Raw genomic sequence first — 13704 nt, 5'->3', positions numbered from 1 at the left:
TTAGCATCCAACACACGACATCCAGCTCCAACAGGGTGGAAATCATTTATGTGCAAGGGAGCCAGAAGGTGACATAGAGAACACAGCGCTAAGAAGAAGTCTTGAACAATTATGTGCAGTTGTGTAGGGTGTATTTATACACTACCCCATGTTTACAAGAGTTTCACTCAAAAAAAAGTGACTAAGGTACAATTTTTTTTTTTTTTTCCCATCCCTTATCCCACCTTCCTACACCAGAATCCATTGGAACATATGTGTCCTACATAATATTTCTCAAAATCCACCATTGTTGTTGTTGTTGTTGTTAAGTGCCGTCGAGTCGGTTCCGACCCATAGCGACCCTGTACAGGGTTTCCGAGGGTGTAAATCCTTACGGGAGTAGAAAGCCTCATCTTTCTCCCGCGAAGCAGCTGTTAGTTTCGAACTGCTGACCTTAAGGTTCGCAGCCCGATTCGTAACCACTACGCAAAATCCACCATACCTAACAAAAATGTTAGAACACTCCACGATTCTGCATGCATTCCATTCACAAAAAAATCCTACCTAAAAAATCTTACAAACAAAAAAGAATCCATAAAGAAAGGTTCAAACAGACAGATTACCTTGTAAAAATCAAGTGGTGGAGATGTCTGACCCCCTCCACTCCTCAAAAGGCAGAGAGAATCAACATCAGCATCAGTCCAGCGCCAGTTGTAGGCTGATTCTTATGAAGCGGAGGTCAGACTTAACTCCTCTCTGTAAACTTTTTGCCAATTTGGATGCAGCTGCCCCTCCCAGGACACTTCCTATTTCCCTGCTGAGCTTGGTACGCCTATCAACAGTCTCACAGAACTCACAAATATACTCAGAATTAGGAAACTTATTAGGGAAGCAACACGTTCCTTACAATTCAGGGTCAGAAACTGACTCGGGATACAGTTCTTTGATCAGGACAGCCTCTTCTTAGCCGTGTCCACATACAGACCTCTATCTGGCCCATGACATCTTGTGCCTCTTTGGCTGACCTGGCCTCTGCCCTGCGTGGGCAGGTGTTACAAAGCTCGTTCGCTCTTTTACTACGTGCCCTAGGCACCCCACTCTGCCAGTCAGCTCTTAGATCTGTAGTTTGTCCCATAAGCCAGGAATCCCATGGCACCACGTCCTGCTGGTCTCCTTGTCCGGCTGTCTCTGCTGCCACACTTTCTTGGTCACTACTCCTTGACATCTGTCACCATCTGCTGTGACTTCTCCATCTTCTGGGTGTAGGAGGTTCCAAATACAGGGACCCAGAGCCGAACGATGCAATCCTTTCCCAGTTCTTCTTTCTTGGTTGTAGTGTGGCCCCACCCCCACCCCCACCCCCGACACACACTTCTACCTATGTTGTTGTTGTTATTGTTGGGTGCCGTCGACTCAATGCTGACTCATAGCTACCTTATGCACAACAGAATGAAACATTGCCTAGTTTTGTGCCACCCTCACAATTGTTGCTATGCTTGAGCCCATTGCTGTTGCCACGGTGCCAATCCATCTCGTTGGGGGTCTTCTTTTCTGTTGATCCCCCACTTTACCAAGAATGATGTCCTTCTCCAGGGTCTGGTCCCTCAGGATATATCTAAAGTATGAGAGACGAAGTCTAGCCATCCTGGCTTCTAAGGAGCATTCTTGCTGTATTTCTTTAACACAGGTCTGTTTGTTTTTTCAGCATTCCATGGTACTTTTAATATTCTCCTGCAACACTATAGCTCAAGTGCATCAATTCTCCTACAGTCTTTCTTGTTCATTGTCCAACTTTTCACAAGTACACGAAGCTATTGAAAATCCCATGGCTTGAGTCAGACGCACCTTCATCCTCAAACTGACATTTTTGCTCTTGAACACTTAAAGACATCTTGTGCAGCAAATATGCCTTATACAATATGTTGTTTGATTCTTGAGTGCTAATGGCTGATCTGAGCAAATTGAAGTCTTTGACAACTTCAGTCTTTTCTCCATTTATATCGATGTTATTTATTGGTCCAGTGGTGAGGATGTTTGCTTTCTTTACATTAAGGTGCAACCTATACTAAAGGCTTTTGATCTTCATCAGTAAGTATTTTATGTCCTCTTCACTTTCAGAAAGCAAGATGGTATCATCTGCATATCACAGGTTGTTAATGAGTCTTCCTCCAACCCTGATGCCACATTTTTCTTCATATACTCCAGCTTCTTGAATTATTTGCTCAGCATACAGGTTGAAAAAGTATAGTGAAAGAATACACCCTGGAACATATCTTTACTAATTTTTAAACCATTCAGTATTCCCTTGTTTTATTCCAACAACTGCCTCCTGGTCTATGTACAGGTTCCTCATGAGCAAAATTATTCATTCATTGTTGTTCATAACTTGTCATGATCCACACAATCAAGAGCCTTTGTACAGGCCATAGAATACAAGTAAACATATTTCTGGTATTCTCTGCTTTCAGCCAAGATTCATCTGATGTCAGCAATGATATCCCTTGTTGTACATCCCCATCTGAATCTGGTCTGAACCTCAGGCAGCTCCCTGTCAATGTACTGCTGCAACTGTTTTTAAATTATCTTTAGCAACATTTTATTTGCATGTGATATTAATGATATTGTCTGATAATTTTCACATTCCATTGGGTCACCTCTCTTTGGAATGGACACATATGTGGATCTCATCCAATCAGTTGGCCAGGTAGCTGTCTTCCCAATTTCTTAGCATAGATGAGTGAGTGTCTCCAGTGCTGCATCAGTTTGTTGAAAGATTTCATTTTGTATTCCACCAATTCCTGGAGTCTTGTTCTTTCCCAATGACTTCAGTGTACCTGGGACGTCTTCCTCCTCCAGTATCATTGGCTCTTGATCATATGCTTCCTCTTGAAATGGTTGACTATCAACCATTTCTTTTTGGTCCAGTGACTCTGTATATTCCTTCCATCATCTTTTGGAGCTTTCTGCGTCATTCACTATTCTGCCCGTAGAATCCTTCAATATTGAAAGTTGAGGCTTGTATAGTTTCTTCAGTTCCTTCAGCTTGAGAAATGCTGAGTGTGTTCTTCCATTTTGGTTTTCTAACCCCAGGTTTTTACACAGTTCATTATAATACTTACCTTTGTCTCTCTGAGCTGCCTTTTGAAATTTTTTGGTTAGCTCTTTTATCTAATTTCCTACATTTGTTTTAGCATCTCTATGCTAAAGAGCCAGTTTCAGAGACTCATCTGACATCCATTCTGCTCTTTTTCTTCTTTCTTGTTTTCTTAGTGACCTTTTTTTACTTCCTGTATGAAGTTCTTGATGTCATCCTACAACTCGTCTAGTCTTCAGTCATTTGTGTCTAATTCATCAAATATGTTCTTCAGATTATCCCTAAATTCAGTTGGGCTATTGTTCAAAGCCATATTTTGGCTCCTGTGGACTTGTTTTCATTTTCTTCGGCTTCAGCCTGTAGCTGCATATGAGCAATTGATTTATTTTTCCATACTCTGCTCTGGTCTTCTTTGGACTGATAAAGACCATTAATACAACTATTACTCACATACATACATCAACCACTAAAGCCAGTAATGATGAAATTAAGAATCCTACCAAATTCTTCAGTCTGAAATTGATCATACATGCAATTAAGATATATTGATTATTACTGGTGATTGGAAAGCAAAGGTTGAAAACAACAAGGAAGGATCAGTCATTGAAAAATGTGGCCTTGGTGACAGAAATGATGCTGGAGATCACATGACAGAATTTTGCAAGATCAATAACTTCTTCACTGTAAATTACTTTTTTAAATAATGTAACAGTCGACTACACATGGACCTCACCAGATGGAATACACAGAAGGCAAATTCACTAGATTTGTGTAAAGAGGTGATGGAAAAGCTCCATTTGAGCGTATAGGATGGCTCCTTTGAAATCTAGCAGGATGGTGAAACTGACTAATCCCCTCATTAATGATCTATATACCATATTTACATGATTTCACCCCAACAAGGTTGCTATGCACCTTATTTGTATTATTAGCAAGCTGCCCAATCCCTTTGGTAGGCCACTAGCACCTTATTTGAATATTGTTAAATGCCATCAAGCCAGTTGCAACTTGTAGCCATCCTATATAGGGTTTTTAAGGAGCAGCTGATGAGTTTGAACCACTAACCTTGCAGTTAGCAGTCCAGTGCTTTTCCTACAGTGCCACAACAGCATGATGGCACTGTACATAAGCGCTGAACTTCGAACCACAAAGTTGGTAATTTGAGCCTTCCAGATGCTCTGTAGGAGAACAATGAGGCTTTCTGCTCTAGCAACAATTCACAGCCTCGGAAATCCTATATTCAGAGTAGCTATGAGTTGGAACTGACTTGACGTCACTTAAAAACAACAACCCAATCTTTTGGTGAGAATTATAAGATCACAGCTAGAAAGGCCATATAAAAATGATCCACTGCAATGCCGACAACCTGGATGATCTTAGATGCAGATTCTTCCCACAACCTCTGAGCCCAGTCAGTCAACTCCTTGATTTCAGTTCTGTGAGTTGTGATCCGAGAACCCAGCCCCATCATGCCAGATTTCTGATTTCCAGATCTGTGAGAGAACATATGCGTACTGTTTTAAGCTATTTACATATGTGGTAGGCTACATTCTTGTAACATAGAAAGCTACTGCTGATATTGTTGTTGTTAAGTGCCATTGAGTCCGTTCTGACTCATAGTGAACCTGGATAGGGTTTCTGAGGAATGGTTAGTGGGTTCAAATTGCTGACCTTGCGGTCCACTGCATTATTCTACAGTGGTTACTGCCATTTCTTTCATATTATATGTGGGAAATATGAAGGCGCAGCAAGGTTAGACAACTTTTGCCATGGTGATTTGACTTTAGAATGCTCGACTTGGTAGACTTGCAATAGACTGGCTCTGGGAGGCAGTACGACCAGAGGTTTTCCTAGTGAATGGTGTGGGAAGAAGACGTTCTGGGTACAGGGAAAGCATAAATAGAAACAGGGAGGTAGGTTTGGAACTCTGGAACTCAGTATGACTGGAGCACATGGTGTAGATTGTTTTGCTGTTAAATGCTGTCAAATTGATTCCAACCCATAGCAACCCTGTATGGGGTTTCCAAGGAGTAGCTGGTGAGCTTGAACCACCGAACTTACAGTTCAAACGACTTCGCAGTCTGACACATTAGCCCACAGCACCACACCTGGACTCCTACGTGGTGTAGCTGGAGATGGGGGAAAGGTTGAAAGGGGGAGCCAGTGTCCAAATTAAAAATGAAATCCAGACGTCTACTGAGTTTGTCTTTGTTGTTGTTGTTAAGTGCCGTGGAGTCGGTTCCAACTCATAGCAACCCTGCACAGGGTTTCCAAGGCTGTAAATCTTTATGGGAGCAGAACGCCTCATCTTTCTCCCACGGAGCAACTGGTAGTTTCGAACTGCTGAACTTGCAGTATGCAGCCCGATTCGTAGACCCTAAAAAAAAAAAAAAATATATATATATAGGATTAACACTAATTAGGGTCTGGTAGTGTAGTGGTTACGAATCGGGCTGGTAATCTCACAATCAGCAGTTCGAAACTACCAGCTGTTCCCTGGGAGAAAGATGAGGCTTTCTACTCCCATAAAGATTTACAGCCTCGGAAACCCCGTACAGGGTCGCTATGAGTCAGAAGTGACTCCACGGCACATAACAACAGCAGGATCTGGTTAGTAGCTTTTTGAACACCCTGGGCCCTTATGAGCCTGGGAGAAGGCAGTCTGTTTACCATTTGCCTCGACATCCACGCAATTAGGAGAAGTGGAAACAATGAGAAGAGCATGCACTTAACTCGGTTGTGACCACTGGAGCCCAAAGTAGCACTTGTCTTGTCAGCACTGTGTGATTAATCAGGAGGAAACGGTAGCGTTTCCTCAGGAGGTAAGCACCCACCGGGACCTGGAAGCCTGAACACTCAGCACCCGGCCATCCTCTCCTTGTTGGGCAATGGTTATCCAGAGATCACTGGACTTTGAAGAGCCCACATGGGCAGGGAGAGAGGGGGGGTGGCACCTAGGGTTTCAAAGGAGCAGCTGGTGAGTTTGAACTGCCACCCTTGTGGTTCAAACTGACCTTGCAGTCCAGTGCTTTATCCTATAGTGCCACACCAGGACTCTATAGGTCCTCAATAAATATTTGTTGAATGAATGCATGAAGGAATGACTAAGGAAATGAAAACTTGGCCAACGGCTTCGTTTTGGCTGTATGTACATCTATACAACCAACAGCAAAAATCCCACTGCCATCCTGTCAATTCTGATTCATGGTGACCCCCATATGTTTCTAGGTGTAACCACTCCATGGAGTCCTGGGGTGGCGCTGTGGGTTAATGTGCCAGACTGCAAAGTTGGTTAGAACTACAAGGTCAGTGGTTCAAGCTCACCAGTCACTCCTTGGAAACCCTATACAGGGTCACTATGGGTCAGAACTGACTCGATGGCACTTAACAACAACAACAACCACTTCACAGGGTTTTCACCCTATGAGACTCGCAAAACAAAGACAAAACTTCCACTGTTGTTGTTAAGTGATGTCAAGTCAATTCCAACTCATAGCAACCCTGTATAAGGTTTCCGAGGAGCAGTTGGTAAGCTTAAACCGCTGGCCGACCTTGCAGTTCAAACGGCTTTGCAGTCTGGTGCATCAGCCCATAGCACCACACCAGGTCTCCAAAATTTATATAGCATGGTATATAAAACCTGATGCCATTGAGTTGATTTCAACTCAAGGCAAGACCACGAGTGCAGAGTAGAAAGGAACCGTAGGGTTTTCAAGTCTGTGACCTTCCAAGGCTCCTCTTGTTGGATTTGATCCACCAACATTTCAGCTAGCAGCTGAGCTCTTGACCATTTGCTGACAGTTTTTTGTTTTTGTTTTTAAAAAGGACCTAATACACAGATTTACACATAAAGATTTACAGCCTTGGAAACCCTGTACAGGGTCGCTATGAGTCAGAACCGACTCCATGGCACATAACAACAAAACAACAATATACAGAAGCCAGTTCTGCCAAGTTCTGATTCTGAGCACGCTCATTAGGCAGCCTGTTATGTTTCCTTTATTGTTGTTGTCTTCTGTATGTTCAAAGGGAACACCACAATCATGCCATATTGGTGCTCTGTTTGGTTTTTAAACCATCTAGTAGTTTTTCTCCAAAGCTAGAGAGCTGGGATGGCAGAGTTTCTGGAAAATGTAATAACATCCAATAAGGAATGAAGTTAGGGACTTGAATCATCTTCAGTTTACATAATTTTGGTCGAAACAACATGCTCACCTATTTTGAGAAAGGTTTTTCCCACTCAGTTTCTCCTGAAATTAGCACACACTTCCTTTTCTTTTTCCTTTCCTTACTCTTCTTCTTTTCTTCCTGTTTGTCATCCTTTTCTTTGTCTTCTTCTATTATTGGATCCTTGCAACACCCGAGAATTTCTCCCAATGCTATGTGTCCTAGAAACAGGCAACCTCTGTCTCCTTGAAGTTTTCGGTACTGTCTGTTTGTAACAGTTTGGGCAATGAGTCAGTCATATAGAGGATACCTCAGAGTTTGAACACAATTCTAGAAATACGTCCAAATTTATTTTTATCCTTTTTATTGTGTTTCTATCTTTAAAAAAAAAAAAAGAAGAAGAAGCCTCAGTAGCTTATGGGCTATGCTGTTAACTGCAAGGTCAGCAGTTCGAATCTATCAGTCACTCTGTAGGAAAAAGATAAGGCTTTCTGCTCCCTTAAAGATTTACAGCCTCAGAAACCCTATACAGGATTGCTATGAGTTGGAACCCCTACCAGCCCCTTTTAAAAACTGATGCCCTTCTCTTTTCCCATTGCTGAGTTTTATGTGCTTTTTTGTCTCTCTCAGATTCCCTGTTTACTTTGTTTTTTCTTTCTTTGTCTTTTTGGCTGTTGGTTTTGTTTTTTTTTTAAACCATGATATCATGAAATGTGTGTGATGTTTAAGATCCGGATTCTCGTTCTATCTTTGCCTCTGGCTAGTTGACCAGTCATGAGGACCTCACTCATCCTCTGAGGAGACCCTGCCAACCTGCCAAGATTTCTGTGCAGATGTACAGAAAAGAGCTTGAAAAGATACACTGCAGATCCCTCTTTTTTTGTGGTTGCTAATTCCTCTACTGTGTCATTCTCATTTGCTTTCCCTAATGTTCTCTTTTCTTTCCTCAAAACTGGCACTTTAAGAACTGTTACTGTTGAAATGAGTACTTGCCTTTAAAAATCTTCAAGTTGCTAAGCAGCATCTACCCCACCCCCTTCCCTTTTTATGCAGCCTGGTTGCCATAGTATCCTCTGAGCATGGTAACAAGAAGCAAAGAGCAATCATTTTTCGCTAAATAGGGTTGGGCAGGCAGATAAACATGCTGAAATATTTCCTTACAACCCATTTTGAAGATGGGGGAACACGGATCCCCTTCACACATCTTGGATTCTTTAATCTGCCACAACCTTGCTTTCCTGTTTCCCTATAGGTGTTCTCACACCTGTTGCTCCTGGGATGCCATACCATCCCTTGCACTGCACTTCCTAAAAAGGCTTTTGAAAGGCCGCTGCTGCTACTCCCTTATTTGTAGCTATTTAGGGCTAAACGCAGACTCAGATCCTTCTCACAGAGTTGCTAAACATAGAGCACTGAGCATGAATCAGTATTGTGACTAAAGGTGTTAGTGCCAGAACAGGTTTGGGGAAGATGATAAATAAACGTCATCCAAGTGACATCAAAGGGAGCGCTTACAAAATGGAAACCATCAAGCGGGGTAAGAACCTGAGGAACCTAAATGAAAACTAACATACGGTTAAGACCTAGAAAGCCCAACCCCCTTCTCCTCGACTCAAAGCTCACAAGATGAGCACATGCCTGAGTAACTACCGTCTAACTGGAAACTCAGAACCAGAAGTGACTTTTCCCCTTTGGCTCATGCAGTCCTGGATGGTCAAGTCTCCAAAGTCAGGCTGCACAGGCTCAGCTTGACTGGTTGTTAAGACTGGAAATAGTTCTCTGTTGGATGGCGGGACACCTGTCTCCCAGAGCCCTCTTGCTGCCCCAGCCACCGTGCTTCACCCCCAAAACCCACCAGACCACCCTACAAGTTCGTCTAGGTGGTTACGGCTGGCACTGCAAGGGGTCGCCAAGAGTCTGTACCACACTGAAGCTGCTTTAATTTTTGGTTGATCAGCATTCATATCATTGTTGTTGTTGTTGGGTGTTGTCCAGTCGATTTCCACTCAAAGCAAACCTGTGTGGCAGCACAGAGCTACCCTGCAGGGCTTTCTTGGGTGGAATCCTAGTGTGGCACCATAGAATATGCAGTGGACTGCTAATCACAAGGTTGTTGTTGAGTGCAGTCCAGTCGGTTCCAACTCATGGTGACCCTGCATAGGACTTCCAAGAAGCAACTGGTGAGTTTGAATCACCGACCTTGTGGTTCAAATTGACCTTGTGGTCCAGTGCTGTATCCCACGGTGCCACACCAGAACTCCAGTAACAAGGTAGGCAGTTCAAATCTACCAGCCACTCTTTAGAAACCTTCTACAAGGTTGCTGTGAATTGGAACCGGCTCAACAATCTTTAAAGAAGCAGATCTCAAGGTCTGTCTCCTTCAGAGCAGATGACTTGGTTAGAAGCCAAGCATTTAGTTGTGGATCCAAGAGCCCTTGTCGATATCATAGATGTTGTTAAATATTTTGAAAATCTGCTCTTATAAGCTTCTGTATTGTACAGCAGTCTTTCCACATGAGTATGTCAATGTTTTCCTGAGGAATCAAAGTAGCTCTATTCCATCAGGATGCCCTGCTACCCTTTGTGCATAGGCCCCTTTGTGCATAGGCCCCTTTGTGCATAGGCCCCTTTGTGCATAGGCCCCTTTACTCAGCTTTCTTTGGTAAGATGTTTGCTTTGAGCTGGTGTGGCCATTGTTGGGATGGACAGGGGCTGTCACCAGCACTCTTCTGCTTGACTGTTCCCTTGACAACGACATATATGTATTTGCTGGTTAACAGAGAGGTGCAATCCATGTGCCCCTAGTGCTATTTGTTGATCTCTTGAGCTGAGTCCCTATATCTTCAAACACATATGGCTTCAAGGGACTTGGAGAGGGCTTTTCAGGCAAGGAGCAGGGATATCTTGAGGTTCGTCCAAACAAATAAGCGTCTTTCTCAGAGTGGAACTTAACTATCTCCCATGAGTCTTCCAATCTGTTTCATATTTGGGTTTTGAAGATGTCTGCTCCTTCTCCATCCCCTCAGCAGCCACTTCAGGGTTAATGGCTTATTTGTCAGAGGAGTTTGTTTGTCAGAACCCATGAAGAGAACAGAAGAGCTTGTCCAGTCTTTGCTTCAGCCAAGCTTGAGCCTCAGAATTCCTTGACAGATGGGGTCCATCCAGCACTTTCAGGGCGAAACTCTGCCACATTCGTTACTCAGTTACTCAACCCAGGGCTTGCTGATCCTTGCTCTGCCTAAAGAATGTGTTGTTGAAACCCATTTTTTTTCTTCTGTTTGTCTTTCTGTGGAAGCAGAGTGTAGCTGTCAGAATGCTATAAATTAGCCCTTCTGAGTACCAGCTTTCTTGACTCCCTATCTGGTGTTCTGGGTCTCAAACGCGACATGGTCCCCACACCATGTGTGAGTGACAGCTGCCATACAGATCTTTTCTGTAAGGGTTCTCCATACTGACTTTCAGATCCCTTGTCTTAGATGTCTGTAATTATGTCTGAACTGAGTCACTGTTTCCCACTGAGAACCTTCATGTCTTTCCTGACTTCACGAAATTCTACACAGTCCCCTAACTTGGCTGTGCTCACTGCTATTAGTCAGTGCTTCACAGGGCTTTGGCTGTATTCTGGACAAATTATCTTTGGATTAAGTTCCAGTGTTATATTGGTGAATGTTTTAAAAGTGGCTTTCTGAGAGAAAAAAAGGAAAGAAAAGAAAAAGCCCTGGTTTGTGGCACTTGCTAATTTCTGTGGGGTAAAAGGAGTCTTGGTGGTGCAGTGATTAAGCACTTGACTGATAGCCTAAAGGTCAGTGGAACCACCAGCTGCTCCACCAAGGAAGAGATATGGCAGTCTGCTTCTGTGAAGAATTCCAGCCTTGGGAACTCTATGGGGCTGGGATACTCTGCTCTATGTTGTTCTTGTCGTTGAGTACCATTGAGTTGGTTCTGACTCATAGTGACCCTGTATAGGGCTTCCAAAGAGCGCCTAATGAGTTTCAACCACCAAGCTTTTGGTTCAAACCAAGCTTGCAGGCCAGTGCTTTATTCCACAGTGCCACACCAGTACTCTGCTCTACACAGTTGCTGTAAGTAGAAATAGACTTCACAACAAAGGGTTTGATGTTTTATTTTTATTTTTTTATGCCTTATATACTCTGGTAGCGTAGTGGTTACGAATCGGGCTGTGAACCTTAAGGTTAGCGGTTCGAAACTACCAGCCGCTCCGCGGGAGAAAGATGAGGCTTTCTACTCCCGTAAGGATTTACACCCTCGGAAACTCTGTACAGGGTCGCTATGGGTCGGAACCGACTTGACGGCACTTAACAACAACAACATACTACCACCATGGTCAATTTCAAGCTATGCACGTGGACCTCACCAGATAGAATACACAGAAATCAAACTGACTACATTTGTGGAAACAGAAGGTGGAAAATCCCCTTATCATCAGTCAACAAAAGACCAGGGGCAGAATGTAAAAAAAAACCTATCAATTGCTCATTGCAAGTTGAAGAAAATGAAAACAAGTCCACAAGAGTCAAAATATGACCTTGAACATATTCGACCTGAATTTAGATAATCTCAAGAACAGATTTGATACATTAGACACTAAAGACTGAAGACCAGAAGAGCTGTGGAATGACATCAAGAATGTCATACCAGGAGGAAGCAAAGGCCATTAAGAAGACAAGAGAAAAGGAAAAAACCAAAATGGATGTCAGAAGAGACTTTCTCTCCAGCATAAAGATTCTAAAGCAAATGGAAGATATGAGGAAGTAAAAGAGTTGAACAGAAAATTTCAAAGATCATCTTGAGAAGGCAAAATCAAATATTATAACGACATGTGCAAAGACCTGGAGTTAGAAAACCAAAAGGGAAGAACACACTCAGCAGTTTTCGCTAGCTGAGGGAATTGAAGAAAATTTTCACATTTCGCTAGCTGAGGGAACTGAAGAAAAAAATGAAATCTTGATTTGAAATCCTGAGGGATTCTATGGAGTCCTAGTGTGGCACAGTGGGTTAATGCACTGCACTGCAAGGTTGGTTTGAATCACAATGTTGGCAGTTCAAGTTTACCAGCTGTTCCTTGGACCCTATATAGGGTTGCTATGAGTCATAACTGACTCTACAGCACTTAACAACATCAACAACAATGGGTAAAATATCGAATGGTGCAGAAAGCATCAAAAAATATGGATGGAATACACAGAGCCACTGTACCCAAAAGAAATGGTCGATGTTTGACCATTTCAAGAGGTAGTATAGGATAAAGAGCCAATGATACTGAAACAAGTCCAAAGTGAGTTGAAGGCATTGGCAAAGAACAAGGCTCTGGGAATTGATGGACTACAAACTGAAATCTTTCGTCAAACTGATGCAGCACTGAAGACACTCACTCATCTATGCTAAGAAATTTGGAAGTCAGTTACATGGCCAACTGATTGGAGGAGACCCACATTTGTGCCCATTCCAAAGATATGTGAACCAATGGAATGTGGAAATCATCGGACAATGTCATTATCATCACATACAAGTAAAATTTTGCTAAAGATAATACAAAAAAATGGCTGCAATCATACAGTGACAGAGAACTTCCAGAGGTTCAAGCTGGATTCAGAAGAAGACCTGCAATAAGCGGTTATTGTTGCTGATACCAGATGAATATTGGCTGAAAGCAGAGACTATCAGAAAGAGGTCTATCTGTGCTTTCTTCACTACACAGAAGTTCTTGATTGTGCCGATCATGAAGACAACACTGCAGAGAATGAGTATTCTGGAACATTTGATTGTGCTCATGAGGAACCAGTACATAGACCAAGAGGCAGTTGTTAGAACAGAACAAAGGAACACTGTTTAAAGGAAATTGTTTACAACTAGGAAAGGTGTGCACCAGGGTTGTATTCCTTCACCATATTTATTCGTTTTGTATGCTGAGCAAATAATCCGAGAAGATGGATTATATGAAGAAAAATGTGGAATCAGGATTGGAAGAAGAGTTATTAGCAACCTGTGAAAGGTAGGTAATACACAGTTTTAGGTATGGATTGCACCTCAATGTAAAGAAAACAAAAAGTCTCACCACTGGACCAATAGAAAATATCCAGACAAATCAAGAAAAGGTTGAAGTTGTCAAAGACTTCATTTTACTAGAATCAACATCAACACTCATGGAAGCAGCAGCCAAGAAATCAAATGATGTATTCCATAAGGCAAATCTGCTACACAAGACCTCTTGTATACAAGAGCAAAGATATCAGTTTGAGGACTAAGGTGTGCTTGATCCAAGCCATGGTATTTTCAATAACCTCATGTGCTTATGAATGTTGGACAGTGAATAAGGAAGCCTTTAGAAGAACTGATGCATATGAATTATGGTGTTGGAGGGGAATATTAAAAGTACCATGGACTGCCAAAGGAACAAACAGATCTGTGTTGGAAGAAGTGCAGCCAGAGTTCTTGGAATCCAG

This window comes from Chrysochloris asiatica, unplaced genomic scaffold (genome assembly GCF_000296735.1).
Source record: "Chrysochloris asiatica unplaced genomic scaffold, ChrAsi1.0 scaffold00005, whole genome shotgun sequence".
Classification (NCBI taxonomy): Eukaryota; Metazoa; Chordata; class Mammalia; order Afrosoricida; family Chrysochloridae; genus Chrysochloris; species Chrysochloris asiatica.
The sequence above is the reverse complement of the archived record's forward strand: the minus strand, read 5'-3'. Positions refer to the sequence as shown.